Genomic DNA, 15,377 nt, shown 5'->3' with positions numbered 1-15,377 from the left:
CCCACAATCTTCACGTTACAAGTCCGACTCTCTAACCATTAGGCCACGACTAATTTGTCGCGATTAGTGATTGGTCATTATGAGCAATTGTGATCAGTGATTGGTCATTGAGAACAATGGTGATCAGTGATTGGTCATTGTGAGCAATGGTGATCAGTGATTGGTCATTGTGAGCAATGGTGATCAGTGATTGGTCATTGAGAACAATTGTGATCAGTGATTGGTCATTGAGAACAATTGTGATCAGTGATTGGTCATTGAGAACAATGGTGATCAGTGATTGGTCATTGTGAGCAATGGTGATCAGTGATTGGTCATTGAGAACAATTGTGATCAGTGATTGGTCATTGTGAGCAATGGTGATCAGTGATTGGTCATTGTGAGCAATGGTGATCAGTGATTGGTCATTGAGAACAATTGTGATCAGTGATTGGTCATTGAGAACAATGGTGATCAGTGATTGGTCATTGTGAGCAATGGTGATCAGTGATTGGTCATTGTGAGCAATGGTGATCAGTGATTGGTCATTGAGAACAATTGTGATCAGTGATTGGTCATTGTGAGCAATGGTGATCAGTGATTGGTCATTGTGAGCAATGGTGATCCGTGAACTGAGTTCACAGGTAAAGTGAATTAAGTGTATACAGTGTATGAGTGACATGAGAATCATTTCTTATTTCAATGGTTACTGAAATGCTAGAAAGTGAGTTAGTATTTAAGATGTGTCAGGCAAGGGCTATTGCATAAAAACATTTAAGAACCAATCACGATGCATTATGCAAATAAATGCCATGCAAATTGCAAGAGAGTATAAGCTATCTTGTAGTTACTCCAGGGATATGGCACAGATATATTAAGCAATTTATTAATTTATTATTCAACATAGAAAAAAAATGCTAAGCCCTGGCATTTCTATTTAACCTGTCAATCGATGCAGTTAATAATTAGCAAGCTCACATCACAAAATTTATTGCAAGAATTCTATCTTTAAACTGTGGATTTCAGACAAGAAAAGCTATAAACATAAACTTTCGCCATAACCTTGCCATTTGTAGGTTTTCATATGCTTTGGCTCATGCAAATCTTTACAAATTTGCAATCATGACGTCAAGTTAGAAAGAAAAATGGAACATTATGTTTCAATGATAAACATGTACATAGACATTCATAGAGTAGGACAGCTGAAAAAAATCATAATAGCTGATATAATTACTGAATGTGTTATGTTAGGTTTAAGTGAACTGCAATGTTTGGCTTCCTCTTTTTCAAAAAAAAAAAAAAGGTACTGCACTTTCACAACAAAAAGCATTCTACTGGTGTTGCCTTACAAGATCCTTACAAATGTTTGTAAATGTGGCGCTTTATCCAAGGGCCTGTCTTTGGTACATTCAGAATTTCATCTGGGAAAGTTAACATAAATGTTGTAGACAGTTAAAACTCATCTAAGGTGCGTCATTAGACCTGAAAGGACTGCCGTCGTATCTTGAAGAGTGCATTTGCAAATTTTGTACCATTGGGAACATACAGTTTCTTGTATACTTGCAGAATGTGCTATTGCTTCATGCAAATTGCAGCTAACACTGTATACTGATCATCTAGTACTCAAACGCAATATAAAATATTAAATATTAAATAAAAATGTCCAGTTTGCTATACAATTGGATTTGGCAACTTCTGCACATATCTAGTGTATCAGACCATGTAAGCAAAGCCAATAGAATTTATAAATAACTATTTCAAAAAGTGTTTTTCAAAATCGAGTCTTGAGACAAAAACACATGATGAAGCCGATGACTCTGAGAAACAGTTCCTTTTACTGGATGTCATAAGACAACATTTTACATTAATACCTAGGAAAATAAGGTCAATTAATATTTTAATTTTTAACATTTCTTTCCCCATAAACCTTAATCGTTAACCTAATACAATAAAAAATACTGTACTGTACACTGGTGCACAAGGCTAAAATAACAGTGATACATTAAACATTACCTTAGTCAAGTATAGTCAGCTGTGTTGAAACAGACCAAGTCTGTTTAATGTTGCTTTTCTTCTTTTTTTAATACAGCTAATGCTAAGAGAAAGACGAATGTTGAAACTCCTCCTTCTTTGCCAAAATGTAAACAGAAATACACAAACTTATCATCCTTTTTCTTATCTTTGCTCACACACTCCACAATCCTGCTGGCCATCTGTTTTCATATCTTTCTACCACTACTCTAAAGCCATATCACTACAGAACTGGACTCGGGCTATCACGAAGTCACCAAGAATTTCAAGCAAAGATTTTTTTAGAACTCTCAATTTCTGTCCTTTCTCAAATAAAGCCCTAGTCACTGCTTGAAAGGGTGAGCTGGGATATGACCTGAGTGCTATAGCCATTGGTCTGCAGAATTTTGTATAATTCTGCATATTAGTACTAATCAGGGGTTAAAGTGGAATTTGCAGTGTGGTGGGACTCAGTCAAACCTGCAATTAGACCTCGCGTCACACATACTCAGTCCCTTTCTAGTTTGTGATTTTGGGCTGGTCAATCAAAAGTGTTTTGTTCAATCAAAACATTATATATGTGCATATTTCTAGTTGCTGACTGTGTATTTTCTATCTCTCACACACAATTTAATTACAAACTATTTTAATGAATTAGTATATAAAACAAACAGCTATGAAAATATCCGCAAATATCAACTGCTATAATACCCTTGAAAATAATGCCAGCTTCCCTTTTCTATGTATCTTCTCTTATCAGTGCATCTCAATAAGACAGAGGAATATGAATGATCAGTGACTTGACCTGCATTAGCGGAGAGATCAGCTAAATAGTTTATATTTTGGCTCTTCATGCACAAGCTAGCGTTACGCAAAACAAGTGGGACCTATGAATTAGGATACCACAGAATACAATTAAATATTGCAATAGAATACTGTTTGTGTTTGTTTGGTTCAATTAATTCACTTAGCTAGCAGTTTTTGCACAGCAAGTCATGGAATTTGATTACACTATGGACTAGCTAGACATCTAACCTAATCACCAAGCCAACAAGCTAGCTACATTTACATGTAATCTGAGTTTTTTTAGAACTTAAGGCAGTTAGAATATAAGTTTGATATATACAGTGGGTATAAATGTCTACACCCCCTGTTAAAATTGCAGGATTTTGTGTTGTAAAAAATGAAATCGAGATAAATCATGTCAGATTGGTTTCCACCCTTAATGTGATACAGAAAAAAAAGTGAAAAACAATTAGAAACGTTTTAGGGGAAAAAAGAAAGAAAAAAACTTGCAATAACCTGGTTGCTAAGTGTGCACACTCCTTAACTAATATTTTGTTAAAGTATCTTTTGCTTGGAATACAGCACACTAGTCTTTTTGGGTAAGAGACTATCAATATAGCACATCTTGATTTGGCAATTCCACTCCACTCTTCCTTACAAAAATGCTCCAGATCTATCAGATTGTGAGGGGATCTCCTGTACACAGCCCTCTTCGAGTCACTCCTAGGTTTTCGATAAGATTTAGTTCTGGACTCTGACTGGGCCATTCTAAAACATTGATATGTTTCTTCTTCTGTAGTCATATCTTTGATGCTGGAAGGTGAATTTTTTCTTTATCTTCAGCAGACTAACAGAGGCCTGCAGGTTTTATGCCAAAATAGATTGGTCTTTGGAGCTATCCATAATTCCAATCTTGGGTAGAGCCCCAGTCCCAGCTGAAGGGAGGCTTCCCTATAACATAATGCTGCCACCACCATGCTTCCTCGTGGCTATGGTGTTTTGGAGATAAGCTGGCTTGTTTTTGTGATTGGTTAATTCTGATCACAGTCACATGTCCCATTATAATAGAATGTGCACACTTATGCAACCAGGTTATTGTAAGTTTTTTCTTTTTCTTTTTTCCAATAAAACCTTTGTTGGTTTGTTTGTTGGTTGCTGCATTATATTAAAGGTGAAAAAAATCTGACAAGTATTATCTTGGTTTTAATTTTTTACAAGATTGCCATTGCCATTACCTGATTGGCTCTTACACACTTTTTTCCTGTAAAACACAACTGGACCTTATTGTTTCTGTGGTGCAGAAACAATACAATGAATATATTTGGCAGTAAAAATGGCCTCCTTCCAAAACATTACAACTTTTCCAGCATATGATTATCCCAAAAAAATCTGAATGGTCATCTTATACATCATGGAGTCAATTCGTTTTGCCATCATCAATAAACATAATGATTTAAATGTTCCTACACCATATAGTCTTCACTTTCAAGAACAGGACTATGACATGTGTACATTATACATACATATTAACTGATAAATTGGTTTAAATTAGTTATTAATCATAATGTTTTTGGCACAGATTTGCCTTGAAGGTTAAAATAAAGACTTACATGAATATACAGTTCATAATTTTTTTCCCATATGGAAAGTAAAATGACTGGCAGGCCATAACCTAGAAAATGTCAAATATGTAGTCAAGTTCACAGATATACTATAACTCTCAGTTACAAGAGTGAATTGTGGGCCACAATTGCCCTGACTGTAAGAAGCCACTTTTAAGGTTTTCACGGCATTTAGACTCTAAATCAAAAGTGGCCACAAATGCAAGCAAGCCATTCAATGCTTGTCTGTTGTGTTTTAGTATGGTATGAAACCAGCCCAGCTGCAAGCTGTGTTCCACATCCTGCCTGAGATATGGTCTAGTTGTAGATGTGCTCTGACAGCCAGATTCAGATTAGCTCATGGCTGCCATTTCCACAACACTATGTGAGCTAGATGACAGTGGTACATGGTAATATTAATTAAGATGATGTGAGATAGTTTGAGAGTGTTGCATAGAGAAATGCTTTCATTTCAAGCTTGTAAAAACCTTGTAAAAATCAGTTTACCCAAGGCAGTTGACTATGTATAAATTGTATATACATTTGATCATTACAGCAAATTGTGTTAATGTTTCTAGGTTAAAGGTCGTAATGGTCGTATACACTTGCTAAACACTTTATTAGGAACACAATACTAATACTGGGTACGGCCTCCCTTTGCTATCAAAACAGCCTCAGTTCCACATTCCACATTCCTTTGAGATTCTGGTCCATGCTGATATGATTGCATTACACAATTCCTGCAGATTTTTTCAGGTGTACTTTCATGGTGCAAATCTCCCGTTCTCACGCATCCCAAAGGTGTTCTGGTGGATTCAGATCCGGTGACTGGGAAGGCCACTGAAGACTTGAACTCATTGTCATGTTCATGAAACTAGATTGAGATGGCTTTTGCTTTGTGACATTGTGCATTATCATGCTGGCAGTAGCCATTCGAAGATGAGTAAATTGTAGACATGGAGGGATGCACATGGTCGGCAACAAATAGGCTGTGGCATTCAAGAGATGCTTGATTGGTATTAACGGGCCCAAAGTGTGCCAAAGTGTGCCACCAGCCTGGATTACTCACACAAGGCAAGTTGGGTCCATGGATTCATGCTGTTCATGCCAAATTCTGACCCTACCATCTGTGTGCCTCATCAGAAATAGAGATTCTTCAGACCAGGCTATATTTTTCCAGTCTTCAATTGTCCAGTTTTGGTGAGACTGTGCCCACTGCAGCCTCAGCTTTCTGTTCGTGGCTGACAGAAGTGGAACCTGAAGTGGTCTTCTGCTGTTTTAGCCCATCTACCTCAAGGTACAATATGTTGTGCATTCTGAGATGCTTTTCTGCTCACCACAATTGTACAAAGTGCTACTGTAGCCTTTCTTTCAGCACAAACCAGTCTGGCCATTCTCAGTTGCCCTTTCTCATCAACAAGGCATTTCCGTTTGAAGAACTGCCGCTCACTGGATGTTTTTTTGCACCATTCTGAGTAAACTCTAGAGACTGCTGTATGTGAAAATCCCAGGAGATCAGCAGTTATAGAAACACTGAAACCAGCCCGTCTGGCACCAACAATCATGACATGGACATAATCACTAAGATCACTTTTTTCCCCATTCTGATGGTTGATGTGAACATTACCCAAAGCTGCTGGCCCGTAACTGCATGATTTTATGTATTGCACTGCTGCAACACAACTGGCTGATTAGATAATTGCATGAAAGCGTAGGTGTATAGATGTTTCTAACAAAGTGCTCTGTGAATGTATTTCCTCCAGAAAATAATCAAGTGATATTTTAAAGTCATTTTGGAAAATATCTAGCCACTCAAGTGTTGTAATTTAAATAAAACCCTTAGGACAGAAACAGATCTACATTTGCGTGGTATCAACAATGAGATGAGACTCTTCAAACAATACATATAACAAACTGAACAATACTGTCCTCACAGTCTCTGCCTCCCACATCAGAAGCTCTGTCGCTTCCTAAATCATAGTTTGACCTATATTTAACAACACAATATGTGACATCAGATTTTTATTTATTTATTTCAGAAATGAACTGACCTGACTCCAGCTTTTACAAGGTGTAATGAGGCATTATCTAGGCCATGATTAACCCTGGAAATATTAAACAAATTGGGACATCAAAAAATTGCTATTTTTCTCCAAGAATTTTTCAAGCCTGAGCATTTTCACTATTACTGTAAACAATATTGTCAGTGAGGAATCTACAGCTCATAGGAATTTGTAATACTCACAGGTATTGGCATAATGAAAAACAATCAAAACAAGCAAGTGTGTCACCAGTCATGAGGGGATATACAAGGTTTCTCTTCTGAGAGTAATACAGACAGAGAAATTTGAGTGTTCCTCTATTGGGCTCAGCATCTCAGTACTTTTCCAGAGCAGCAAGAGGGGAAGTCAAAATAGGGAAGTCGTAAGCTCACCCTCCGAGGTGTTTTCCTGCTCCTTTTCTTCAGCTTTAAAAGCCGTAAACAAGCCATTGCGCACTAGATGGATTAAACTGATTTTTAAACAGGTTTTGAAATCAGGTTAAGAAATACACAAAAGTCCACCTTACAAAAGTGAAACAAAAAGTTATCATTTTGTAAGCCTGTAACCATGTCACACCATGTGACAGCCAGCCATGTGACAGGAAGATGAGAAAAACAGTTGAGACTGTGGTTTCTTGAAAAACAGTAACCCTCAGAAAACTGTTATCACATCACATGGTATGCAGAGTCCAAATTCTGCCAAAAGGCAAAGCCAACTGACTCTGTAGTGGAAAAACACAAAGGGGAACTCAGGAAATTGCTCAAAACAATGAAACCAGTGAGGTGTGTTTGCTGCAGAATATATCTACATCAGGTTTTTGTTGTACTGTATGCAAATATTGTTCTTATATAATATATATTTTACATTTGCAGGTAGTTTAACAATTTTGATTACCTACAAGTTAGTATACACTATAAATCTATAAGATAATGTTCAGCCTCCCTCATGGACTTCAATTTCTAAGTGGTCTTAAAAAAAATCCATAGAAATGTGTTTTTGTTCATCTACATTTTGCAAAGTTGATTATCTGACTATATGATGTACCATGTTTGGAATGACAGAATGATGTAAGGAATAAAACATAATAGGGTATGCTATTATAAGATAATAATAATAATAATAATAATAATAATAATCAGTGACATGAAGTGACGTGATTGTAATAATAATCAGTGACGTAAAGTGGATTATTTTCCTATAACAAGGAACAAGAGATTTATTCCTCTTATACCACAGCAGTCTGCCGATTACAATTCTTTATTTATCAAAGAATAACAAGATATATATTTTTAACGATTTATAGTAGTGCTGCAGAATGTCCTTGAAACAAGTTATTTCCTGTTATCATTTACCATTAAGTTTATTAGGAACACCTGTACACCTGCCCATTCGTACAGTTATCTAATCAGCCAATCATGTAGCAGCAGTTCAATGCAAAAAAAAAAAAAAGAAGATACAGGTCAAGAGCTTTGAATAATGTTCACATCTAACATCAGAATGAAGAAAAAATGTTATCTCTGTGACTCTGATCGTGGCATGGTTGTTGGAACCAGATGGGCTAGTTTGAGCATTTCAGAAACTGCTGATCTCCTGGGAATTTCATACAAAACAGTCTCTAGAGTTTACACACAATGGTGCAAGAGCGACCATGTAATGGGTGAGTGACAGTTCTGTGGGTGGAAATGCCTTGTTGATGAAAGAGGTCAAAGAAAAAATTGCTAGGATGGATATAATACCTCAAATAATCACTCTTTACCACAGTGGTGAGCAGAAAAGCATCTCAGCATGCACAAAACATTGAGCCTTTTGGTGAATGGGCTACAACAGCAGAAGACCTCATCAGGTTCCACTCCTGTCAGCCAAGAACAAGAATCTGAGGCTATCATGGGCACAGACTCACCCAAACTGGACAGTTGAAGATTAGAAAAAAAATCACCTGGTCTTTTTCTAGTCTTCAACTGTCGAGTTTTGGTGACAGCTGAAGTTAATCAACACCTTTTATCCAATGAGAATGCAGAATTCAACATCTCTCTGAGTTTGTAGTCCAGAAATAATTGTCCAGAGATCTGACACTGATGTTGTACTTTATAAACAGGTAATATTTCCATGCACAAAAACAATGTCTTCTATATTTATGAGCTACCAGCTGCAGTGCACCTACATACAGTATAGGTGCACATACGACAAACAAACACGGCCAGAAATATGCACCACATTTTCCAGGCCACTTTTATGGTGATGGTGGCCTCAAATGTGACTATAGGCTGGTGTGGTACAGAATCAAAAGACTTGATCTCCAGCACAGAAGTGCAGTCGGGATTTTAAAATCTGTACTTTTGGTTCTGTACTAAAAGTGTTCTTCTTCCGCAATGCTCACATGTGTAGTTCTTCATGGGCTCTGGATTCAAAGATCTTTTTCTTTACTGTGCATAGAACTTCATTGGCATGTTTTCCAGCAGGCACATGAAAGAAACTTCCCGGCATGGTCCACATACATCTAATTTACCCTTGTGCTGGCTCAAACACAAATCCTGAAAGCAACTAATTTCACTGACAAATATTCTTTTCCTGCACTGTCCATTCTGTTGGCCTCATTATAGAGACATCGCACAAGGTTTTCCCCAGGCAGAACAACAACCCACTGAGAATTTAGAACATAACAATGTCATGACCTAGAATATAAGAAAGCTAGGTATATTAGTGTCTTTTGTCCTATTCCCAGATGAGGTCATTATTTATTTTTATTTTTACATTCTGAGAAGAAAGACTCTAGAGACGTTCCTGTTGTATTGCAACAGAGTACTTTTACAGAAACAGAGGAAGATGTACCACTGAAAAATTTTAGTATACCACGGTATCTAGTGGTCATTGAACTTGTGTTTCTGAGAAACCAGAAAGCACAAGGTCCCCTGTGTTGCAGACTGTTCCACAGAAGACAACTTACTGACTGTTACAAAGGAGTGACACTGGAGACTTCTAGACAAACACCTCAGAAGCTTACAGAAAGCTTCTCCATACCAATAATGATATGTTTTTCTTTGTTAAATAACAAGTTTTCAAATCATGAGGAGCGTTGAAATTACAAGTCCCCGTGAATAAGCTGTTACAATAGAAACAATAACATATTACAACAAGCACATTAATATAAACCTGAACTCATGTCAGCAATACTGCCATAAAAAAATTAATCCACACTTTCTGACCAATCAGATTTGAGAAATTCAACATAACTTCCTATATCATGTTAGGACTGGGATTTATTTAAGTAACTTCGTTCCTAGTGAACTGAGAAAGTGTTCTAGCCAGTGATATGGGAAAGATACACTCAGAGTAGGGTTTCAGCTTTGTTTCAGGGTGGCTCTGTGAAGGGCATTTAATTTGGCTGCTCATTAGACTAGGTGTATTCTGAAGTTTAACCATCTGTGTGTTCGAATTGGCTATTCATTTATTTATTTGTTTATTTATTTATTTATTTATTTTACTGAACTGACCTAGCACTCTGCTATTAGTCCTATGACTGATATCATCAATTTAATTTTACCAACTTAAGAAGTTCCATCAACCAAAAGGGCACACAATGTAATTTCGTTGTACTTATTCACCTGATTATATTGTTAAAAGTGAAGTCTAACCTTTTGAGCAATTGTCTGGTGAGTCATATTGTTTAACAGGCTTTTAAAATCTTCCTGACATTTTGAAAATCAGGTTGAATTTCATTAGAATTTTGACATTATCCATGGTCTGTAGTAGAGCTAAAAAAAAAAAAAAAAAAATTCTTTCTTCTTTCTGTGGTGGAAAAATATCCACCATTTTATATTGCAACATCACATTGCCACACTGAAATCTACTCTGGATTTATTCCAAGAGGTCCTTACACTGCATAATATCCTGATTCTCTACTTCTTGTTGGAGTTTCTGTACTGTGACTCAGTGTCTGCTGTTGTGGATGATCCCACATAGACATTCTAAAGATAAGCACTGCCCAAAAACAGTAGATGTCTGAAACTCATTGTTACTTCAGTTGATAATTAACGCGGATACTGTAGATCTGTATGTAATCATACATACAAGACTGTCCTGTGTTCATTCCAGGACACTTATTCACAATCTGTTCATACTGAATATCCTCTCAGCGCACTTAGTAATTTTTTTCTTTACTCTTCTTCACCTGTATATTGTAATTATTTATAATCCCACTATCCTGTGTCAACAAGAAGATGATGGTTTCCCTTTTGAGCCTTTTTTTCCTCTCAAAGATTCATCCTTATGTCGTCTCAGGATCTACATCCAGATTTCTGTAAAGCTGCTTCTCTGACAATGATTGTTAAAAGCGCTCCAGAAATACAATTGAATTGAATTGATTCTCATTCTCAGCACAGCAGTGACACTGACATGGTAATGCATGTGGTTTATCAGGTGCAGAAGTGTTGCCTGTTGGTGGTCCCTTTTCATTTACACACACAGCAATGTAACAAGTGAAACACGCTGAGGATTTCCATGCTTTAAAACGTCTACACTACAATCCTTACAATCATTACATAATGTTGTTATTTCTGTCCAGCCCAAATAAACCTAAAACGGTGACCTTTACGAATAATCATCCCGAGTGCTGCTTTCAGTCACGGAATACATCTGCGCTAAGAGAGTCTCAAGAGACCTGAGGATAAACCTCATGTACACAAACACATTCGAAGTAGGAAGAGGGAAAGCAGCTACAGACGCTTAAGACTGACCCAGGTCTGAACAGTCTCCGTGGATATTTCCCAGTTCATTGGTTATCTAGAGTAAATCAAGCCACATGAAGCTGACGAATGTGGAAAAAGTAGAAAGATGAATTCAAACAGAAACCAAAAGATCATATTTCTAAGCATTCTGAGTTAATACTATAACTACCATACTGTAGATCTGCTAACTAGGGCAGCACTCCCAGCACTATTTGACTGTTAAATGACTTAATGGAAGCCAAGCGATGACTTGTTTGCCTTTCCCTGGCCTTTTTTTCTGGCACAGGCCTACCTAAGCTTATCTGTTTAATCCCTTATTACCATGGCTCGGCTCTCGGCATGTGAGCTTTAAGAAATGTACTAACATGGGCTGCCAAGAGTCTGAATTAAGCTGAAATAAACAGGCAAACAGTCTGCCTTTGAAAACAAGACTGGGTTCAGGAAGCACAGCACAGAGACCACCTGCTGTGTTGTGTATAAATGATTGGAAATCTATGCACTATGCAAGCACATCTTAGCAGTAAAGAGCAGTTTGGTTGACATTTCTGTAGAGCTAAAACTTTAATTAAAATTACTTTAACACATACCCATGCTCTATGTATAAACTAATCCAGACTCCCATAGTATTATTATTATTTAAACACTATGAATCGTGGTATATAATAGTATCTCTTTACGTTAAGTAAACAGCACTCTTTTCTCCTTCAGTGAAGGAGAGGTTCTACAGTACATAGACATAGAGAGCCACAAGCTCTATGTTTTGCCTACAAATCTTCTTAAGGACTTGCAAGATAAATCCTTGACCTGTGACTCAGATGATCACATTACTCTAGTTTGTGTGTCCGCTGAGTGCTTGAAGAGGAAATGCAATCCTAGTTAAAGTACACTGAAATGCTCTTTCCACTTCCTGTTGGTTTGGCAGACACTAATTAAACAGTCTTTAAGATAATTTAACATTAAATCTTTTCTCCTAACGTAATCTCTCTGTACAATTATTGAGATTGTTACCTGAATATTTTGGACATATACTATAGCAGATGTACACTATGATACAAAAGCTGAAATAAAGTGACATAAAAAGGGCACAAATACTATAGACATTTCAGCCTTCATCAGATTTATTCTCCAAGACCCTACGTTCGCTATATTAATAATCATTAATAATAATATATTAATAATCATTTTATCATCTGGAATACGTATGTTGTTCTTACTGGACCTACTTTTCAATCAATGTATATAGATAGCTTGTAGTTAGATAGTGTATTTTATTGGTCCCCTGTTGACTCTGCACAAAGGTTGATTGGCTTCCGATTTGCTACAGATTTGCACATGTAAAAAAAAAAAAAAAAAAAAAGAAAAAGAAAACTTCAGAACTCCCTCCAAAACCATGCAAACTGATTTACTAACGGGGTATTTTAGGATTTCTCTTTAACATGAGCAAAATAGCATATTTTGTCCTTTTTGTATCTGTGCCTTTACGAATATGCAATTTAGGATATTTCTACCATAAATATAAGGTGGTGTCCATGGAAATCAATACATGTAGAAGCTGCAATGCGATTTACTGCAGCCTGAAAGTAACTTCATGAAACAGATTGTGTGTGCAAATTTATTTGACAGATAGGCAGGTATTAAATTTGCATAAACCTGTTTCCACCATTCAGAGACCAAATGCAAGCATAAATTAATTAGTTTCTAGAAATAATGTCTTAGGATTTATACTACTACTACTACTAATAATAATAATAATAATAATAAAAATAATAATTGATTTAATAATTTAATAATAACTCATTAATATTATTACATTTAATTTGTTTGTCAGGGTAGTGCCGATACAGTGCTGGACTACAGCACACATCACATTTTCAATACACACACCATGTCACATGATCACGAGCATCTGAATCACGCTGTTGTCTAATTATCATGGGTATTGAAGTTAGTATTGTGTAGCACTCCTTGTCAGTCTTTAGTCATTGTCACCATTCTCTTGTGTCATGTTCATGTTGTTGTCTAGCCTCATTATTTCTTGTTATTGTTTCCTAGTTGTTATGTTTCACCTATTTTACTGTAAAAATAAATGTTTACCTGCACTTGCATCTGCCTCCTCTAGCATTCCGTGACATGGTTTCATTTAAATATTTGCCAGAGCTTTGCAGCATGCAATAATAATAGCAATTTGAGAGCCTGTAAAAAAAAATTCCTTTAAATTTACCTCATGTCTACATCATACTTGTAATTACGCATACTTGCGGCAACTGTTTACTCTTCCTGGAGAGTTATTTGATGTTCAAGCTCACTACAGCAATCAAGAACAATTAATCTTTTCCATCTTCTATTTTGAATGTGATGTCATTTATATATTTTTTCTACTAATAGCACATTCAAATTAGCCCCTTATCTGGGATCTTAGTAAATCAGGGCCACATGGTTACCTTATGAACATAATGGAGTAAAGTGGTAATAATCAGAAGGTTGTGAGTTTGAATCCCAGTGTAACCACAGAACTACTGCTGGGATGCTTAGCAAGGCTTTTAGACCTCAACTATATTAATAATTATAAATCATTTTGAGTAAAAGTGTCTGCTGAATGAGTAAGTTTTTTTTCAGTATCAAGGCTTTGCTTTGAAGTCAAGTATTTTGTAATTAGTTCTGCTGTTTTCCTGATATATATATGATGTGTATGATGTCATATGATATATATTTTCTGTTTAAGGTGCAATATTTGTATATTAGGATAGTAAATGTGTGTTGTGTTGTGTTGTCTAGGGTCCCTGGAGGACTAGTGGTTAGACCACAGCGCTCTCACCACTGTGGCCCGGATTTGATTCCTGGCTAGGGAACCAACCCCAGCCACTGGTTCTCAGTGCCGGTCCCAAGCCTGGATAAAATTGGGGAGGGTTGCGTCAGGAAGGGCATCCGGCGTAAAAACTGTGCCAAATCAAATACACGGACCAATGCCCCTAATGGGAGCAACCGAATGAGGAACAACAAATGTGATGTGTGTGTTGAATGTATCATGTGGTCACCAAACACCAAGAAAAATTCCTAATACATGTAAATGTATATGGCAAATAAAATGATTCTGATAATATACAGTATATTGCTAAACCATCAGGTTATGCAGCTACTTCTTTTGTGTTGGCTGGAAACAAGCTAAGCGTTTCAAGTTATGAGCTACTAACAAGATCAAACATTTGGTTCCATATAACAATTTTTTTTCCATGTTGAGGAAAATTTCTTTAAAGGTTTCTCCTTGATATCTCAGGAGATTTATTGATTTATCGATTCTTACTCATATATCAATGTTTAGATATCAACTTTGATACAAGTGTTTCTCCTAAAATTCCTTAGGAGTAATACAATGAAACAAACAAAGAGACATGATCATTTAGGAGACACAGAGAGACAAGCCACACTTGGCATCAGCAATCTTCTGATCACAGAGAAAAGGGTTTTCTGTCCATTATGTTCATAGGTTAGTTTACTGAGTGATTATTTTTCAAGTGTTGCTCAGAGTGCCGCACAGTAAAATGATATTTAATCAAACTAGAACTGAAATCTCATCTCCAAATACAATTTTAAATGCTTGATAAAAAAAATTAATCATTTATTATATTAGTAATATTTTACTGTATTACAACTTACGCACATAAAAACATAACAATTCAAGTGAACAATAAATAAGTAGACTTGAGAATTTAGTGTACTAAAAACGTTTTGTACCCATACCACTACATCTACAACTAAAATAATGGAGTATATCAAATAATAATAGAGGAATATTGAGTATTTGGCACTTAGTGTATTTCTCTTCAAGTACACGTACAAATGCTAGCATATAAAATGTGCACTAGTGTACATCTCTCCAAGCATTTAAGCCAGCATAGCAAAATACCTCGTGTGTATTTCTCAGCAAGTGTATTTAGATATGGTAGTATATCAAAAGTAAATTGCACATTTCTCCAAATATACATATATGGTTGTACAGTAGGACACTTCAAAAAAGTATAGCTGAATGAATGTGACACATCATTATCTCTGCAGATCTGAGAACAGGGTGTGACTTTGTGGAGATCTCTACTGGAACTCAAGGCATGTGCGGTTTTTTGTCTCAGAGGTAGGATACTTAAGCAGACAGCTCCCTTTTATTTTCATTTGCTGCCTAGAAACTATAGAGATAAAAAAGAAGTCTCTTTCAAGATTTTTTGCCAATGGAACACGTTCTT

This window comes from Pangasianodon hypophthalmus, chromosome 20, assembly GCF_027358585.1.
Source record: "Pangasianodon hypophthalmus isolate fPanHyp1 chromosome 20, fPanHyp1.pri, whole genome shotgun sequence".
NCBI lineage: Eukaryota > Metazoa > Chordata > Actinopteri > Siluriformes > Pangasiidae > Pangasianodon > Pangasianodon hypophthalmus.
This window is presented reverse-complemented; position numbering follows the sequence as displayed.